Raw genomic sequence first — 18839 nt, forward strand, 5'->3', positions numbered from 1 at the left:
GATACAAGGACCAAATTTGTGAACATCAGGTGAAGCAGCGAGAAACACAACATTCAGATGTCTCTAGCCAGACTGTTAAGTTCCAGGGCCCCAACGTATTGCGGCCAGACCGTTGAACCAGTTGGACCAAAGAACTATCTCCAGTGGGCATCAGTTGCCCAGGAAGAGGGAAAAAATTCACTCTGCTTCACCCAGAGACACGGAAACCAAGCACACTGAGCTCTTCGGCTTTGCAGCAAACCAACATAGCCCCAGGAGGTCCCACTGAGATTTGAACTCAGATGGCAGGATTCAGAGTCCTGAGTGCTGACCATTACACCATGAGACCTGCGAGCATTTCCATTTCTGGACCCCTGTGACGCTCAGCTGGTTGGCTTGCACGCTGCACTTATTGATTCCCTCCAGGCACTTCCTCTTGCAGGACTCTCTCCTCCCTCAACTGTAGCCCTGCACTACCGGATCTGCGGGTCCTGCCATGAGTCCCTACATCCCCCTGCTTTGTCTCCGTTCCCTGCAGGCCGCAAAAATGTCAGGGGAGGCCATCCCTCCCTTCACTTGGTGGTCCTGCTCAAATGGGCCAGCTGCAGCCTCATCTCCTGGAGCTCGGCCAACTGTTACTTGATCCAATTGTACAGCAGCCCACAGCCTCCCTCTGGGTCTCCCCCACCTGGTTATTCCTTACAGGCTGACCTGACCCCCCTTCCAGCCCCAGATTCACCCCCTAATCATCCTATTCGCACTCAGAGCCACAGACATGGAGGTACTGGAGGAGGGAGGTGTGACTCTAGGGTGGGGTTCTCCTCTAAAGATGGCTGGCAGAAAGGTGGGACTCAGCTCTGTCAGTGACCTGCCCCATTGCCTCGCTGCCAGGGGATGCAGACAGTTATGTAAAGTGCATAAAGGGAGTATTTGGTTCCAAGGGAATGTGAGGAATGTGCAATTATGAGAAGGAATTTCCATCCCTCCTTTACTTATGCAGCAGGGCCCCAGTGGCCTAATGGACAAAGCATTGGCTTCCTAAGACAGAGATTGTGGGTTCAAGCCCCCTCTGGGGTGAAAAACTGCTTTCTTCTTCTATATTGCAAGGAAACCTTGGTCTTATTTTCACCAAGGAAGCTGGGAGATGTTGGAACACAAAGTCCTGGATCTTGGGAACAATCCCCCACAAATGTCATCTTCCACTCGACAAACGCTTTCTAAACCCATCAGTAACAAACAGTTAATCTAGTGTTTAATCTGAGAACAGAGTGAAGGGGAGTGTTTACTCCAACGTGTCAATGAACGAAACAGATGGAAAGAGCAAGGCCATTCTGAAGAGACTGGATTTGTCTGGAAACAAAGCAGAGCCTGAGAATGAGCAATGGTGTTAAAAGAAGAGGTTCAAATGTGTGTTAGATGTTAGTTAGGTTGGTCTGGCACATTTAAACAAAATACCAATGCCCTTAGCATGATGCGGACACTGGTTGTTTCTGACTTTTACTGAGAGTTCATTGAGAAATATTTTCCTTAATTATGTTATGGAATAAAGGGTGTCTTGCCCTTCGAGACAACATGGCTACATGGCATGGGGCCAATGTGCACCTTCCAGTCAACTGCTAGGGAAGACAACAGGGATTAGCTCATTCAGCCGGTGTTCCCTCTCCTGGTGGTGCCTTGACCATCTTTGTCACCGCTTGCAGACCACCTCAGTCCAAGTACAGCAGCATCCTCTTTATGACTCGGCTATCCGGCCATGCCATGATCTGTGCACCTTCTTTCCCGGTGATGGGGCAGGGGGTGGGTATCTCCAAATCCAGCCATTTCCCCAGTGGTGAGGGGCAGGGAACCAGGCCCACAGTACTCTGGGTTCCAGCCCAGGGATCCTGTAGAAACAGCTTCTGCTTCCTCTCCTTAACTGCCTCCACCAGTGCTGCTTCAAGTCCCGGGGCTGCTCTCCTGCAGCCCCAGCATGTTGTTCGCCCTCTTCTCAGGGTCTCAGGCCTGCAAGTCCCAGCAACCAGCCAGGAGCTCTCTCTAGCTTCCCCTGGTCCCTGCTAGAAGCTGCCCTGCCAGAGGTGCTGTGAACCTATGCCCCATATTCTTCAGAGAGATATTGTTATGATATGGATATGGCATTACTAACATGTGTTTTATGAAAGATGGGTCATGTGAGATATCACTGGAAAGGTTAGACTGTTCTTGAACTCAAGATTTAGGCGCACTAACTCCAGAATCAACACGGCTGTCCTTGGGTTCAGGATTGCGTGGTCTAATGGCTTGAGTCAATATGGCACCATGAAGTAGAGGGATGAATGACCTAATGGCCAGAGTCAATATGGCCACCCTTTGGTTCAGGGTTGCAAGGCCTAATTGCCAGATCCAGGGGCCACTTTGGAAGGGCCCACCTAACTCCACTGGGTCCCAGCCCAAGGCCCTCTTGAGTTAAGTGCATTTGCCACACAGCCAGCCGAGATCCTACCACAACATGCTGACCTTACACGGGTATGTGATACCACTCACTCCGCCACCCTGGGCCACTTCCTATCTTATTTCCTGAAGCTGTCATCCAAATATCAATGGGATCTTTGGGTTCCCTGGCACTGGCAGCTCCGTGAAACTTTGTACGTCGAACGAACAATTTTGTAGCATAGACAAGGCCTCAGTGTGCCTCGTTTTTTTAACCATTTCTCAGAGATCAGTTTTTTTTAAACCTTGTATCATTTTTCTTGCCTCGCTATGGCTAAAAGGAGACTAGCTCCAAATCTGGGCTTCTCAATCTTTTCCAAGATATCTTTATTAATGATGAATTACATTGATTCTGTAATAAGTGAGTCCCTTACAATTATTATATGTCACAGTACTGAGCATATAATATTCAATGGATTGACTCAGTTCCAGGGGGAGGGGAGGACCTGTAGCTCTGGATCTCTGCAAGAGGATCTGGACTGGACTCTGATGCTATTTTTAATCACAGTTATTACAGTGGTACCTAGAGAACAACCCAGCATGCAGTGCTATTGTGCCAGGGGCTGTACAAACACTGTAGCACACAATCCCTGCCCCAAAGAGCTGTCAGTCTCCATAGAGAAGCCAGCCGCAGGGTCTATAATAGACATCTCCAGTAGAACACAGACAATAGCCAGGGCCCCAGCTCAGAATCTGAGTGCTCCCCAGACTCTCTGGCAAGGGGCGTGTGGAGTGCAAGTGCACACTGGGTGCCAAGGGGAAATGGTGGAAGATACAAGACAGTGGAGAGGATTCATATCTGCAGACCTAGCTGGCAGACCCAGCCAGCACTTCACCATTCCCCATCCCAACCAGGGAACAATTCTTCTGGGTGTAAAACTTCACAACCCCTATGGAGGAAGCTAGCAAAATGATTCACGGCATGGTTTGAATTCAGTGGATGTTGGCAGCAGAACCAATGCTCATTAACACTATCTGTGAACTTGTATCTCTAAAGCTTTACAAAATCACCAGGACTTTCTAGTAAAATATTGTCCTTTTCCTTTGTGATGAGCATGTCACTGGCAGAGGACAGTCTGGAGATCTTCTGAAATCTAACCTGTTAGAAGAGCTAGCGTGCTCAGTACTCAGCCCAAGCATTCAGGCGTGTGGAGTGGGACACCGGTGCATGCTATGGCAAGTGCACTAGTCATTACTGCTCCAGGTGCCCCTGTTTACAATTTCTGTAGGTTCCAACGTCCAGACAATGCTCTGTTCTAACAATGTCTCATGCCTGTTTAAAGAACAGAAAGGTTCTAAACTGAGAGTCCCTGGCAAAACTAGTCTGTCCTCATGAACACTGACTCCTTCTGTGAAACGATCCGCACACCCACTGCACTCGGGCAATGGCCCAGGTAATGTGTCTCTGAACATGTGAGTGATTGCAAACACCGCATCTCTGGCACACCTGGGGCTGCCTGCAGCCTGCTCACCAGAGTTAACAGGTATGAAATGGCATTTTCTCTTATAGCTGCTAAGTACACTCAAACACAAGACTGCTATGCTCAAAGTGTCGATGATCTAGGCTGAGATTTTCAAAGGCAATTTGGTTTAATGGATCCAAAGTCCCACTGGATGTGGACAGTGAACTCCCGGAGGCTCCTGCAGATTTCCTTACACCAGCACTCATTCACTTTTGTTCTAGTTACATCGCCCATTCCCATGTATTCCTGGGAGCCCCTCACAACCAGAATGGGACATCAATGCATGGTTCGATTTCTAAAACAGTTGAGATACCAACTCTCTAATACAGGGGCTACTCCAAAGTGGGCCAGTGAGATTCCCCTGGCTATCCCTTGGCTCGGAGGGGGCAGGTCAGCCATGCTGGATTGTTTGGGGTTCCCTGCGTACATGAAAGGAGGAAAGCAGGTCTTCTGTGCCACACGGGATCAATCACAGCTTTTATACCTGTCTCCTGTAGAAGCCAAACTCCATGGTAATTAGATATATGCCAGGTGGTGGCAAAGATTTTTCTCATGCTTTACAACACCTGGCAACATGAAATATTTCAAATAATTTCCATCAGCTCTTGTTTCACATGTAGCCAGCGACAGGGGTTGGCCTAAGGCCCAGGGGCAAAGGGGGAATTTACTTCCCTGTGTTGGGATGGAATGAAACGACTAGACACAGTCACTGTCACCAGGGCTGAAGAGAGCAGTTCTGAGCAGGGGGCAGCGCAGCAAGTGACACCGCGGCCGACTGATTCCACGGCAGAATTTGGCAAACCACCCCCGAGTGCGGAAGCAGCTACAGAGCCAACAGGCTCAACAAGATGGAGGTTCGGGTCACCAAAAGCTCCCCTCTCTGCTCGGAGCTTTGGGTCCTGCCATCAGCTGGGGCACCAAGTCCCAGGGCCTCTGGCTCTTCAACAGAACTGAACTTGGAGGGTCACCCGCAGGGGTGAAAGGGACATTCGGTCCTTGGCCTGACACTGCTAAAACGTGTCCATCCATGTGGGCACCTGTCTTCTTTTAAACGTGGATAAAACAGATTGAAAGCGGGGCTGGCGCCTTGTACACCCGCTCTCAGCTCAGGCTGAGTAGAAGCTGTTCAGGCAGGCTGTAATGAGCATCTATGGATGGCACCTTCCAGGAACCATATCTGCACGGTCACACACTTTCCACGGGATCCCGGCCTCATCCAGTGCACAGAAAGGATAGTGCTGGGGGACAAATCAAGCTGTGGACTGAAGGAGGCTGTAGTCTGTCAGACCCCAGCCTCACGTGCTGCAGAAGTTGGAAAGTGCGCAGTGAAGGAGGCAGAGAATTTCAGGAGGAAAAAGGCTGGTCCCATGGTTTAGACAGATGAATGCTGCCCTGCTAAACTGGATTTTCTCCCTGCCTCTGCCCTAGAGTTCTTGTGTTACGTTTGGCAAGTCATGTAAACCAAAATTTTCACAAGTGGCCGGTGTGTTCATTTTCTGGATCCCCAATTTCCTCCATTAGAAGGAGTTATGCAGATGGAGGGAAAGCAGGACAAAGTGTAGCAGCTAGATGGGCATCTATATGGGAGAAATATTGGGGGGAAAGAATTAAATGTTTGATCATGTAACATTATTGTATTAATATTTAGTTACCTCAGAACTAAAGTGTCTCGCAAAGTATTCACAATTTCCAAGCTGAAGTGGGGAAGGCTTCACAGCCATCAAATGGCATCCCTCTAGTTATAAAAATGAAAGAAAGACATTGAAGCTGTATCTTAAAACTCCTGGAGCATGAAAGAAATGGTGCGTCTGGACCCCAGACATCAGCAACTGAGAATTAGATGTGAGCAAACCAAAACTCACTCACTCAGATATCTATCTATCTATCTATCTATCTATCTATGTATCTATCTATCGATCGATCGATCGATCGATCGATCTATCGATCTAATCTGATTGTTTTATGGCCATGTGCATTTATTTGTCTGTTTTAGGGCTGGTTGTTAGGTGGCTTATTCTTTCACCCATTTACTACCCTGGTCCTTCTCGCATGAACAGAGAGCAACAATACCCAAAGTCCAAAGGTGCAAACAATTCGATGTTTATCGGGGTGAACTTCCAGCAAGCATGATTCCAGTTTCCTTCCTCAGTGTCCCCCTTTCCAGCTCTGACACCACAGAGCCTTACCTGTGTCCCTGTTCCCATTTCCCCCTTTAGCAAAACATGATTCCAATTTCCCCACCCCCATTCCCTGTTCCCATCTCCCCCCCCACACACCCCACTTCCTGATTGACTGCAGACTATATAGTAAAACTTGAGCTCTGCTTAGCTATACCTTACCCAATCATTTTCCTGAAATTTAACTTACCAATCCTAACATATTGTAACATGATTATGGAACCAATTATATCCCACCACCTTAATTAGTTTACACCCAGCAAAATTAATTATACAGCAGACAGAAACAATCACAGAACCAGACAGAGATTATACAGACAAACAATAGCAAAACAATACAGAAGTGAGGATTTCACATCCCAGCTATTGATAAGTGCGTTCTTGCCAGACAGGAAGCTATCAAACTAAGTTTCCTTTCACATCTTCTAGGAACTTCGCTTTCTCTGGAGGCGATGGGCGTTCTCAGGACAGGATCGTATCCTAACGGCCCCATAGCACCTTATTTCAATGTGACTAGGTTGGAATGTGAGGAGGTGACCGGTCGCTTCCCAGCTTATGGCTGCCCCTGCTGCTTAGCCAAAGGCCTCAGCCTAAGCGCAGGGCCTCAGACTGTCACAGGAAGAACAGGCCCTTACGCCGGCAGACAGTGATTTTGATTCTTTTATACCTCGATAACTAGCCAAGTGATAGGAATACACCTAAAATTCTTAGCATGCACGGCATTACAGACAGGCCTCAATATCTATATCCTAACACTGGTCTACACATAAAATTCAGATTGACCTAGCTATGTCTTGGCGGGGGGGATTCACGGCCCGCCCCCTGAGCACTGTAGCTAAGCCGACCTAGCCCCTGGTGTAGACATGGTGAGGGGTGACAGCAGAATTCTTCTATCAACCTAGCTACCACCACTTGGAGAAGTGGATTCCCACCATCGCAGTAACCCCCATCTCTCAATGCAGGAAGTCTCTACACTCTAGCACTACAGCTGCAGCAATATGTCGCTGTGTTGTTGTTGCACCCATAGCATAGCCAGGCCCTTATGATGTTGGTCTCTTTGAATAAATGATACCCCAAGAGGAGCCCCTGTCGCTTTGGAGCCACTGTTACTTTCCTGAGAGCAGGTTCTGTCAGTGATGTGACCCCCCCAGTTAGGCACTGCCAACAGAAAGGCTTTTGAGTACAACAGACAATTCCAGCTTTTTTGAAATCTTCAAAGCCCACTGGGACAATCCTCTTCACTTCACCAGGCATGATGCTGGGAGCCCCGGGGACCTGCTTGTCCATCCACTTGCTGCACATGGGCAAAAAGATCAGAAACTAAAAAAACCCGGCTGAGGAACCTTTCTGCCTGGTGTAGAGCTAGACTTCCAGGCTTGGGAATTCTGCTTTGGTTCCTTCATTTCAAACACCAGATGCAGATTTGGTCATGCCGGGGGGAGCTTGCAACATACCATGTATGGAAAGAGTCTTTTCTGAGTCCTACAAGGACAACAGCACGGCTCTTAGCCCCTTTTGCTGAGAGTCCCTGAAGTTACACCGTGTGCTGCTGCAGCCCATTCTAGTGACCCCAGGGGACTGTTCAGTTTTACATACAAGCATGTGCAACCATGAGCTGCCTGAACTCTCCAGCAGCCTGGGAGGCCTGTGCTACCTGCCCAGACCTGGCAGAATTGGCAGCAGAGAGGAATTGTTGTGCCAAGGCACAGAGAAGATGGTTTGTTTCCAACACGAGCACTGCACCGCAGGGACTGACAGCAGCATGCTGCGCCTGCAAGGGGGAGTGGTGCGAGTGCTCTGAAGCTGGCTCATTATATATCCAGTTGCACACGCTCAATAAATTCTATCCAGTACAGCTCAAGGAGCAGACCCTACCTAGGAGGCTGGCCAAAGCGTTACGCGGCTGGAGAATTTTTCTCTCCTAGAGACTCTGCCTCTCTTGACTAACAAATTTATTAGAGCATAAGCTGTAGTTCACGAAAGCTTATGCTCAAATAAATTTGTTAGTCTCTAAGGTGCCACAAGTACTCCTTTTCTTTTTTGCGAACACAGACTAACACGGCTGCTACTCTGAAATCTGCCTCTCTTGTTAACTTCCTGCTCCAGGGCAACAGCACTTTTTATTTTGCACCAAGGCAGCTTTATGCCATGGGTGGGAACAGGCCCAGAGCCGCCCGCTGCCCACTTTGCATTGCTCTAACGAGAGGGGATTCCAACCTGGGGCCCAAGCAGCCAGACCCCTTTGTGCGGAGCCTGGAACAAGGTCACTTGGGAGCGACTGCTCTTGCTGGGCCACCTCTTCCCCTGCCGTGTGGAGCGGGTCCGACAGGGGCGTCTTTCCAGGGCAAACGGTGGCTTTTGGTTGTCACACTGAACATTTTCTTTGCAAACCCAAAAGGTTTTGGGTGGAAAGCTTTCAATTTGGGGTTTTCCATTTTTTTCTGTAAAAACCGAAAGTTTGTGTGGAAAGCATTTAACGGAAAATGAAATTTTCCATCAAAAATAGCTTCTACAGAAAAATGTTGATGGCTCCTATTGATGTGGGCTAAATCCACTTCCACTGCCCCAGTCGATGGTGCCGCATGCGCACTGCCAGGCCTGTCCCTCCAGCAGAGTTCATATGGGGAGGGGGAGGAACTGGGTGCCCCACCCCATCTCTGCCAAAGTTGTATCTCCGGCTGAGGCCTTTGGGGATCCCGGCTTGTCGGGTTCCAGCTGAACCCAAATAGGCAGCTGCCAGGCTGCTAGGCAGGCTCCCATTCTCGGCTCACCTCCGACTGCTCTAAGGCCTGGAAAGCCGGATGCAGGGGCTGCCCTGTGAGCTTCTGGCGGGTTTGGACCTGTGAGGGAGACACAGTGTGTGTGTCGGCTTCACTTGCATCGCCAGCACCAGCCATCGTCCCCATTTCCCAGCCTGGAGCCAAACCGGTTTCGCCAGGAAACCTCTGTTCAGAGCTGCAACGCTCCTTTGGGGAGCCTGACCAGGCCGTCTCTCCCTGGACTCCATCGGTTAGTTCTCTTGGGCCCATGTGTGCGCGGTGCCCCCATTGCACATAGGGTAACCTTACATCGGTTGGGACACCCTTTGTCCCAATATTGGTACAGTCCGGACCGCAGCCACGGCGCCATCGCTCACTGCTTCCTGGGGCAGCTCTCGGTGCCCGCCCAGCAGCAGGAGCGCCGCGTGCTGCAGGGGTGGGGCGTGCAGGCACCGGGAGTGGGCAGAGAGCCCTCCGCCCCCCCACCCGACCTGACCCATGACCCCCCAGCAGGTGCCTCTGGCTCTTACGGTCAGGGCAGGGGGCAAAGGGGTCTCTATGCGCTGCCAGAACCTGCAACCACACTCTGCAACTCTGGTGGATCCCATTGGCACTTTTCCTGGCCATTGGGATCCACAGAGCTCATGCTTGTGGTGGGGGCAGTCCATGGTGAGTCTGGACACCCCCCCCCTCGCCGCTCTGACCCTAGGGCCAGAGACCACTCAGCAGGGCTGGTGAGTGCAGCCAGGGAAGGGGGCAGGGTGTGAAGGTGAGTGTCTGGGAGCTGTGTGGGGGGTGCTTGGCTGTGAGGGTGTGGAGGGTGCTGGGCAGCGGGGAGGTTTGTGTGTTTTGGGGTGCTAGGCAGTAGGGGCCTGTTGGGAGGTGCTGGGCAGTGGGGGAGATCTGTGTGTGTCAGGGCACTGGGCAGTAGGGTCTGTGTGAGGCATTGTGTAGTTGTGGTGGTGGGGCTTGGGGAGGGGCACTGGGAGGGAGGAGAATTTGTGTATATTGGGAAACGAGCGAGTCGGGGGTTCTGTGTGGGGTACTGGGCAGCTGTGGTAGGGCCATGGGCAGGGGGGCGCTGGGCAGGGTGTGTGTGTGCACAGCACTGTGCATTTGTGGTGGAAGGGTTGTAGGGGGGCTCTGGGCACAGTGGATCCAGGGGAGCTGTGTGGTGCAGCGTGCGTCCACCCCCAACAGGAAGGGGCACGCTGGGAACACAGGGCCTGGCAAACCAGTGTGCTCTGGCTCTGCTCGGGGCTGTGCACCTGTGTCTGTCTCTCTCTCCCCCTCCCCCACTGCCCAGTCACCCAATGTGACCTGATATTTCACTCTTGTGAGCTGGTCACCCTAAGTGCGCTTGCTGCATATCTGCCGGGAGAGCTCAGGAGCGAAAGCTGGGGCTGCCAAGAGCTGGGTGCCCCCGTCCTGTGGAGTCGCTGGATGGACGTGGCTGGGGGAGGCCAGAGGGATCCTTGCTGTGCCGCTACCAGGACAGTCAGATGGACCTTTTCCCTCTCTCTTCGGGGGGCAGAATTGATCCCTCTTCTCCAGCCAGCTGGGCTGCCGCCTTCCCCTCTGCCATACGTTCATCAGGGAAACCAACGACTTCTGCGTGATGACCAGTGCTTGGAGCATAGACACCAGACATGACAGCTGGATCCCACCCTGGGCCAGGATGTGTGCGTTAAAAGGCCCCATCCTTGCAGTGGGCAGCATGCCAAGGGTATGAGTTGACTCAGTCTGGTTACCTAATGGATCCGGCCACAGCACCCCCCATCCCAGGGCAGTCCCATCAGAGAGTCTGAGAACCAGGATTCCTGGAATGACAGTCCCCTCTTACAACGACAGGGGGTGGGGAAGGGGGGGAATCGGGTCGCGACCAGGGGTAGAGGGGGGTCCAGCACCCCACCGGCGCCAGCAGAAGTCGGCGCCTATGCCATCTTCAGGTGGGTTGGAATCATCAGTCTTTCAGCTACCGGCCAAAGTTGATAACCGCAGACTCGGGTAACTGCCCACTTCCCAGGTTTGTTTCGGCAGCACCTACAGGGGTGCAACTGGCGAGTGCAGGGGGGATGCACTGCTGGGGTTGTGAGTCCAGGCCTCGCCCACAGCATCAGTGTTCATGAGCCATGTCGCTCCCACCACTGACTTTCTCTCATTCACCTAGAAAGTGCCATACGAGGGTGATGGCAGTAAATTCTCAACTCTGAACTGCGGAGATTGGCCCCTAGATTGGGATCAGGATGGGTCTCAAAAGAAAAAGCTCCAAGAGTATAAAAGCAGCCAGTCTCCAGGGGCAGGTATGGTACAACTCCTTCACAGGGAGCCATTGGTGGGAGGGGGTTTCCCTTCCCCTGTCAACGTCCTGAGAGGTATTTTAAAATGAAGGTAACGCCCTGGTTAGCCGTTGACTGGCACGTCCTGGGTTAAAGAAGAAAGGGCCCTAGGGTTCATAGTCTGAAGTGTTTGTGTCACCAGCCCTGTCACTGTCTGAGCCCGCTTCCGTTGGGAGCAGGTTTGTGCGTTGCTGTGTGGAGCACAGACCCGTGGCGAGCGAGCACTGGCAGCTGTTTCCATGGCAGAGAGCCTGGCCCGTAGGAGACGGGAATTGAAGCCTGGAGCCGAGCGAGAGGCGGCAGCTGCTGTTCCCGCTCCTTGGGGCAGGCCTGTCAGCCCCCGGACACTTCTCACTCGGCCACAGCTAAGGGCGTTGGGTTCCTCCGGTGGGAGTGGAGCAGCCGTTCGTTTTCCTGTTCGCTCTCCTCTGCGGTGTGAAAATTGGGGAGGGGAGGCAGAAGCCCCACTTCCATCCCTAAATGACGTCCAGTAGGGGAAGCCAGGACAACAGGGTGGGGTGGCAAGTGGTGGCCAGACTCTCGCTACCAGGGTCTAGTCTAGCTCAGGGTCCAGCTCAACTTCCTCCCTGCACCACTGGCCCCCAGTCTGCTTCGGCCACCAGGTCAACCTAGGAACTAAGGCAGGAATGGGGTGAGGCAGCAAGTCAAGCTGAGCAAGGCAGGCAAAAGCGAGTCTTGCCATCATGGGCCTCTCACAACAACGTCCTTTTTGTGTGCCAAGGCTGACAAAACATCCCAGACAGAGCAGCAGCAGCCCAAAGAAGCCCTACGCAGCTGCTGAAGTAGCTCAGTTGGGAGAGCGTTAGACTGAAGATCTAAAGGTCCCTGGTTCAATCCCGGGCTTTGGCAGGTCCTTTCCTCCTTCTTTGTGCAGAGGTGGCTTGTTTTCTGGAGCACAGCAGCACCTTTACCTGCTACAGTGTCCAGTCAAATATATCAGCCCTGCGGAGCAAAAACGCTATCTTAGGATGTAAACAGGAGGCTTCCAGCCCTGGGACACCTGACAGAGAGCTCAGTGGCGGGGGGGCGGGGTGTAACAGCTGCTGACTCTCAGGGTTCTGGGCTAAATCCACTTGCAGGTGGAAGTGTTTCAATTTATTTCATTGACAATCAGTAAGGTGACGATTTAATCATGGGTATTTTTCATAAAAGTCATGGGCAGGTCACGGGCAAGAAACAAAAAATCATTCCCCGTGACCTGTCCGTGACTTATACCATAAATACCCCTCGTTGAATCTTGCAGGGAGGGGATCCCAGGGGGTCTGCAGCACCAACTGCGGGGGGAAGGAGTCTAGGGGGGCCCATAGCACCAGCTACCAGGGGAGAAGCCCCTGGGTCTGGCTGCCACTCCAGCTGCCACCGCAGGGGGAGCCCCAGGGGCTGAGCCGCTGCTCCCGCCGCCCCCAGGACCACTGCCAGGAGCCACTGAGCTGCGGCTGCTCCCGCTGCCCCCAGGACCGCTGCTCAAATGGTCCCCAGGGCCAGCCGCATTGGCCGCTGCTCCGGTGGTCCCTGGGGCCAACTGCTTGGGCGGCCCTGGAGTCAGCCACTGGCCGCTGCAGAAGTCACGGAGGTCACAGAAAGTCAGAGAATCCGTAACTTCCACAACCTCCCTGACGGACACGGATCCTTAATAATGAGACAGGAAACTGTGTGTTTCATTGTAAATCTGCTTCTGCCCACAGCCCCTGCTCTCCCAGCCCTGGGCTCCCCACTCGCCGCTCTGCCGGTGCCCCTCACTCCCGACCCACAGCCCCTGCTCTCCCAGCCCTGGGCTCCCCCCACACCTCTGCAGTCTTTATGTTTTATGGAAATATGCTTATAAGTGTGAAGATGACGTAACTGGATTATGCTTTATGCAAAAGACTCTCTGGTAAGGTCTCATTACAAGCCTTATAATCTCCTGAGTGTTCTCTGTGTGTGTATATAAATCTCTCCTCTGTTTTTTCCACCAAATGCATCCGATGAAGTGAGCTGTAGCTCATGAAAGCTTATGCTCTAATAAATTTGTTAGTCTCTAAGGTGCCACAAGTACTCCTTTTCTTTTTGCGAATACAGACTAACACGGCTGCTACTCTGAAATCTCCTGAGTGTGGTCATCCTATCTGTGTCATTCTTGTCCACGTTTCATTCTTGTGTCTGAAGCTAGAAATATGAACTATTACTCTGAAGTCCTGTTGTAATTATGCAAAGTGTGGCCTTGATGATGGTTTGGGAGCTTGATGGCTCCCACTGACGGGACAATTGGTTGTAAATGGCTCTGTTCACTTGGTGCGGGCTAGCCCGGGAAGAATGGAGACAAGGGGCTCACAGGACATGTGACGTGTCCAGAAGTTGTGGACACAGGAAGTCAGTGCTGCTCTCAGGACGCCATTAGGAGAAGGTCAGAGGCCCCATGGGGGGTGGAGGGTCATCCCCTCCCCCAGTCCATCCCCAGTGTGCCAGGTTCCTCATCTCCAATCTCTGCTACCCCCCAACCTGATGGGTTCCCCTTTTCAGCCACCCTGGGGCCCTCAAACACGCCCCCACCCATCCCCTCTGGGGTCTCTAAATCCGCCATTCCCACAGTGCACCTGGTAACCCTTCCCTCCTCTACCTCGAATCCCCCTATTCCCTTCCCTTGGGTCCTCCTGGACACCCCAACCCCACAGTCCGCCCCCCACATATATCCTGGTGACTCATTCACACGCTGATCTAGTCCTTCAGGGGCCCCCACAGCCCACCAAACTTCTCCATCCATGAGCCCCGTGGACCTGTGGCTGGGAAGTGGGGTTAAGCTCCCAATTTGGCTGGGCTGGGTGTGGGTGTGAATCTTTTCCTGACAGGTGTGTGCTGGGCTGACAAAGATTCTTTCCTCCCTCGGGGTGGGGTGTGGTTTTTGGCCCAAGGTGACACGGTTTGGGAGCTCTGTGGATGCGATGGGGTGTCTGCAATGAAGGGTGGGAAGGAGAAGAGCAATATGAAGATGGCACCTAAGACGAGGCCAGGTGACTTCTGTGGAGGAAGATATGCTGGACAATGCCAAGGATTGGGGCGACAACCAGGTGTGAGCCCAGGGCACAGAGAGCTGGGGAGGGTGTCTGTGTCTGTAACACTTCCCTGTCCTCTCTCACAGATGGAGTCCAAGAGGGATAGGAAGGAGAGGTGTAGAACTGATCCATGACATTGTTTTTAATTGTTCACTTTATTAATATAACTTCATAAATAAAGTATTATGAATGAAACTACATTTAGTCATACAACCAGGTATCCCAATAACTGGCTAATTCAGTTTCACTTTCAATCCAATTGCTGTTTAAATCACTGAAATTTGCACTGCTTCAACATTGTAACTTCTGTTCAGTGTTTGCCATTCCTTACACTTGTCCATTTTAACTTGTCCCAAACACCATTTTAAAATGCTCACTTCATTTTTGCAAAACCCTGCTGTCATCTGATTAGTGTAGTTTAGAAGTGGGAATGAGGTATGGATGGATGATGGAATCAACCTCCAGCCCCAGCCTGTCCTGATGAAATAAATTGTAAACACCAATGGCTGAAGATGCAGACAACAGCCCTGACAAAACAAGAAGAGTCCACCCTGAAAAGAAAAGAACAAAAGTACAATTGAAAAAACATCAAAGCCAGGTCCTAGGCTGAAAGTCATGTCTGCAATTGACGGGTGATCAATCACACCAAACCCAGAGGCAGCTTGACACAGCAAGACCTATAGATCCTGGATTCAAACTAAAGCCTACAAAAAGGATGGGTGAGGTGGAAGACTTTGGAGGTTAACGTTCTGCTGTCAACATGGAAGGGCATCGGTCCATGCCCAACAGAGACCCAATTCTTCCTTGTGCCTGGCTTTCCTGGCCAGTTAGCCGCCACAAACTACGAACCCAAGCCATGAACTCAAGCTGCATTCAGGACAGGTAACTATCTATCAGCTGCAGAACATTTGGGGTGTGTGTGTGTGTAGTTATTAGATATTAGTTATTGGTCTTAAATCAAATTGGGTTATTATAATGATCGTGACGTCTTGTCTTGTCCCCTGAAAGGATCCTGTGCAGTTTTGTCTGTATAACAGAGGACGAGAGCCCCAGTAGTCAAGAATAATAAGGTGCATCCTAGCTGAGCCCGGGGCTCTGTGGGGTTAAGACCAGTGGAAGGGACAAGAGTCTCCTGTGCAGAGTGACTATTTTGGGTGCAGGTGCAGTGGGGTGCTTTTAATTGTAGCTCTGCGAACATCATGGGAAGGCAGTTCAGGGTAGAGCCCTGGGGTGTGGGAGATGCGAGAAGCAGAGACTCGCCATCACGGCAGAGTGTGATGATAACTTTTGTTTTTCCTTCTTGCGTTGTGTTTGGCCCCAAGAGAAAAGAATTGTGTGTGTGTGTGTGTGTGTGTTAATGCCAGGCAAGACCTGTCCAGCTCACCCTCTCTCTCTTTTTACTGCCTCCTACCATAGGCCATGGGCAGGAGAAGTGCACACTGATCCCCAAAGGCTTGGTATCCAGAGCCTGCACCGTCTGGCGGGAGGGAAGAGAATAATACCAGGTCCTGGAGGCGACAGTGGGGGAGGTGGGGTGACTGGCCACGCAGCCCGTTGGCTCTGTCTCTTTTCAGCGCGTGGGGCTGCTCTAGAGCATGTGAGAGACAGAGGGAGGCCGAGCTCCCGTGCACTAGTCGAGCTGTGGGCAGGGCTGCCTCGCTCCTCGGTTATTTCCTGCGCTTGCAGATGAATCTCCCAGGAGCCCCAGGCAGAGGAGAAGCTGGAAGAAGTGGAGCTGAGCAGCCTGGACATCCCGGTAAGCAGAGACGAACAGTCCTGAGCTTTCTGCATTTCCCAGCACTGGGTGTGAGTCGGCGGTGACGGCACTCTCTTCCTCAGCTCTTCCCAGGTTAGTTTTCTTCAGAGGCCATGAGCGTGGTGTGGTATTAAGGGCAGGGGAAGAGTCAATCGTCTCCTGTGCAGAGTGACTCCTTTGGGTGCAGGTGCAGAGGGGGGGTTTCTAATTGTGGCTGTGATGGCATAACGGGAGGAGGGTTGAAGTCAGAGCCCTGGGGTGCAGGAGGAGCGAGAAGAGGAACCTCACCACGATTGCTTTTTCTTTCCCTCTTGTGTCGTGTTTAATACCAAGGGGAAAGTAGTCATGAGGACGGAGTCCAGCCCCGAGGTGAGATGGAAAGTGAGTGAGAGCAGTGACAGCGTGAATCCTGTTGATGCCAGGCAAGGTCTGTCCAGCTGGGAGCGAAGCAGCTGTCGCTGTCAGTGAGGTAAGTGTCTGGTTTGGTGAGGGCTCTGGTCACAGCCCCCTGGCTCCAGGCAGGGACTTCCCATTAGCTGGGTGTGGGTTTCCTGACTAGCTGTGGCTTCAAGGGAGATGATGTCACCATTTGTGGGGGCTGATCATCTCTCTGGCCAGGAGTGGGCTGGGCTCCCTAGCAGAAGGTTGAATCCATGAGGGTGAGTCCCTGTTCTGAGTTTCTTTCCATCCTCCTAGGTTTCTCTCTCTCTCTCTCTGTCTTCTCTACTGTGTTGGCCAACTCACACTCAAACTCTTTCTCTCCTTTCATGGACACCTGTTATGTTCACGTGCCTGCATCCTCTTCCTCTGCTCCCCCTCCCCAAGTCTCCTCTGGGCTAGGCTGGGTCTATCTGTCTCTGGCCATGGTCCCTGCCCTACTGGGCTAAGGGGGTCCTATTACCTGTGAGGCTCCCCGTCTGCGTGCTGGGCAGGAGCCATCCTGTTCTCTGTACAGCAGTGAGTGCATGTGCTGGGGCAGGGCGGGGTGGGGGGAGCAGGGGGAAATAAGCCGTGGGGAAGGAAGGGGGTGGGATGAGGAGGGGATTGGGCAGTGGGGAAGGAGCATGGGATGGGGAAGAGAAGGGGATAGAAGAAGCGGGGACAGCGGGGAAACGGGGGCCCAGTATGCAGCATCCCCTTGGCGGCAGCTGAGGCTCCCCCGTTAAGCAGGCCCATCAAACCCTCACCTGACAAGCCCCCACCTCCTCTGCACCTGGACCACCCCGATGAGCTTACTCCCCCGAACTCCTGCAATTGTCCAGTGACCACTGGTAGCCAGAAGAGTCAGTGTCCTAGGTGTGTTCTTCACCTCCCCCAAGGTGGCAGGGTGCCTGGGTGGCCGTGTCAGGCAGTACCCTGGGTATCCTCCAACCCCCTTGAGGCAGTGAGCCCTGTTCCTGGTGCGCATCACTCCCCCTCTAGGGATGTGCACTGGTGGCCAAGTGGGGCAGTTCCCTGTGTGTACCCCCCAACCCCTCTGAGGCCAGGTATGGCAGGCACTAATCCTTGGCATCCACATGGGGCAATACCCTCTGTATATCCCCCAATTGGGGCAGTGACCCCTGCTGGTCAGGTGGGGCAGCGCCCTGTGTGTGTCTGCCCCCTATTTGGGTCGTGACGGCTGGTGGCTAAGTGAGGCAGTGGCCTTTGATTTCCTCTTCTCTCCCCCCCAGGTAGTGCCCCCTGTTGGCCAGTTGGGGCACTACCTGATGTGTGTATCTCCTAACTGAAGTAGTGACCTCCCCATGGTGGCCTCGTGTGGCAGTGCCTTATTGGTATCTCCCTTCCGCAACAGACAGACACACCATTGTGGTAGTGGCCACTTCAGGCCGTGGCCTGTTTATCATTCCTCCCCTCCCCCCTACCATTGCAGCAGTGACTCCTGGTGACCAGGTGTGGCGGTGCCCTGCATGTGTCCCCCCAGCCATTGCTGCAGTGACCCTTGGTGCCCAGTTTGAGTAGTAGCCTGTATGTACCTCATATCTTGGGCCAGTAACCTGTGGTGACTAGCTAAGACAGTGCACAGTCCGACGTCACAGAATATCAGCGTTGGAAGGTACCTCAGGAGGTCATCTAGTCCAATCCCCTGCTCTACGCAGGACCAATCCCCAATTTTTGCCCCAGATCCCTAAATGGCCCCCTTAAGGTTTGAACTCACAACCCTGGGTTTAACAGGCCAATGCTCAAACCATTGAGCTATGCCTCCCACTCAAAAGGATGCCAAAGAGAGAGACTTTTATGATCTTGGGGAATAGTTCAACACCTGACCAGGGACTTGAACCCTGGACCCTCAGATTAAAAGTCTGATGCTCTACCAACTGAGCTAGCCAGGCTCATGCATCTGGTGGCCACGTAGGGCAGTGGCCTGTGTGTACCATCTCCACTGGAGCCATGACCCCTGGTGTCTTGGTGCTAAGATGCAGCCACCTCTGGGTTACACCGTGGGGCTGTTTATAGGCCAATGGGGATAGGCCCCCACTGTTCCAGGAAGTAGGGGAACGTCTGGTGCTCGGAGCAGAGCATTCCACCTTGTATTGAACTTGGTGCTCTGAGCACCTTTTCCCGACATGAAGAAGAGCCTGTGTGGCTCCAAAGCGAGTCCACTAACAGGCATTACCTCACCTGCCTTGTGTCCCTGGTGTTCTGCAAGTGTCCAACTTCCCCTTCGCTGTTGCTCTCCAAACCTCCTTCAGGCAACCCCTTCCCCAGGTCCCTTCACCTGCCAAACCTCCCTTGGACCCCCACCTGCAGTGAGGGGGGGCACCACACCCCAAAACCCGATGGAGCCTGTGGGGTGGCCTGCTCCGAGGAGGGGAGGGGAAATCCTGGGGCCACAAACTGAGCAACGGG

General features: G+C 52.7%; 1 long non-coding RNA gene and 3 other non-coding genes across 6 annotated transcripts; 2 read left to right on the forward strand and 2 right to left on the reverse strand.

Annotated features, from left to right (window-relative positions):
- Positions 1 to 256: 256 nt before the first annotated feature.
- On the reverse strand, positions 257 to 328 carry TRNAQ-CUG. Its single transcript has one exon. It is a non-coding gene; the product is annotated as a tRNA-Gln (tRNA).
- Positions 329 to 11980: 11652 nt separating this feature from the next.
- On the forward strand, positions 11981 to 12053 carry TRNAF-GAA. Its single transcript has one exon. It is a non-coding gene; the product is annotated as a tRNA-Phe (tRNA).
- Positions 12054 to 13546: 1493 nt separating this feature from the next.
- On the forward strand, positions 13547 to 16558 carry LOC122457200. Of its 3 annotated transcripts, none has more exons than XR_006276615.1 (4): positions 13547 to 13587; positions 14320 to 14348; positions 15273 to 16082; positions 16323 to 16558. It is a non-coding gene; the product is annotated as an uncharacterized LOC122457200 (long non-coding RNA). The 3 variants fall into 3 exon arrangements; XR_006276616.1 differs by lacking the exon at positions 13547 to 13587 and adding an exon at positions 14146 to 14191; XR_006276614.1 differs by lacking the exon at positions 13547 to 13587 and having other exon boundaries at positions 14242 to 14348.
- A 1691-nt stretch (positions 16559 to 18249) lies between these two features.
- On the reverse strand, positions 18250 to 18322 carry TRNAK-UUU. Its single transcript has one exon. It is a non-coding gene; the product is annotated as a tRNA-Lys (tRNA).
- Positions 18323 to 18839: the final 517 nt, after the last annotated feature.

This window comes from Dermochelys coriacea, chromosome 22 (genome assembly GCF_009764565.3).
Source record: "Dermochelys coriacea isolate rDerCor1 chromosome 22, rDerCor1.pri.v4, whole genome shotgun sequence".
NCBI classification, from domain to species: Eukaryota; Metazoa; Chordata; order Testudines; family Dermochelyidae; genus Dermochelys; species Dermochelys coriacea.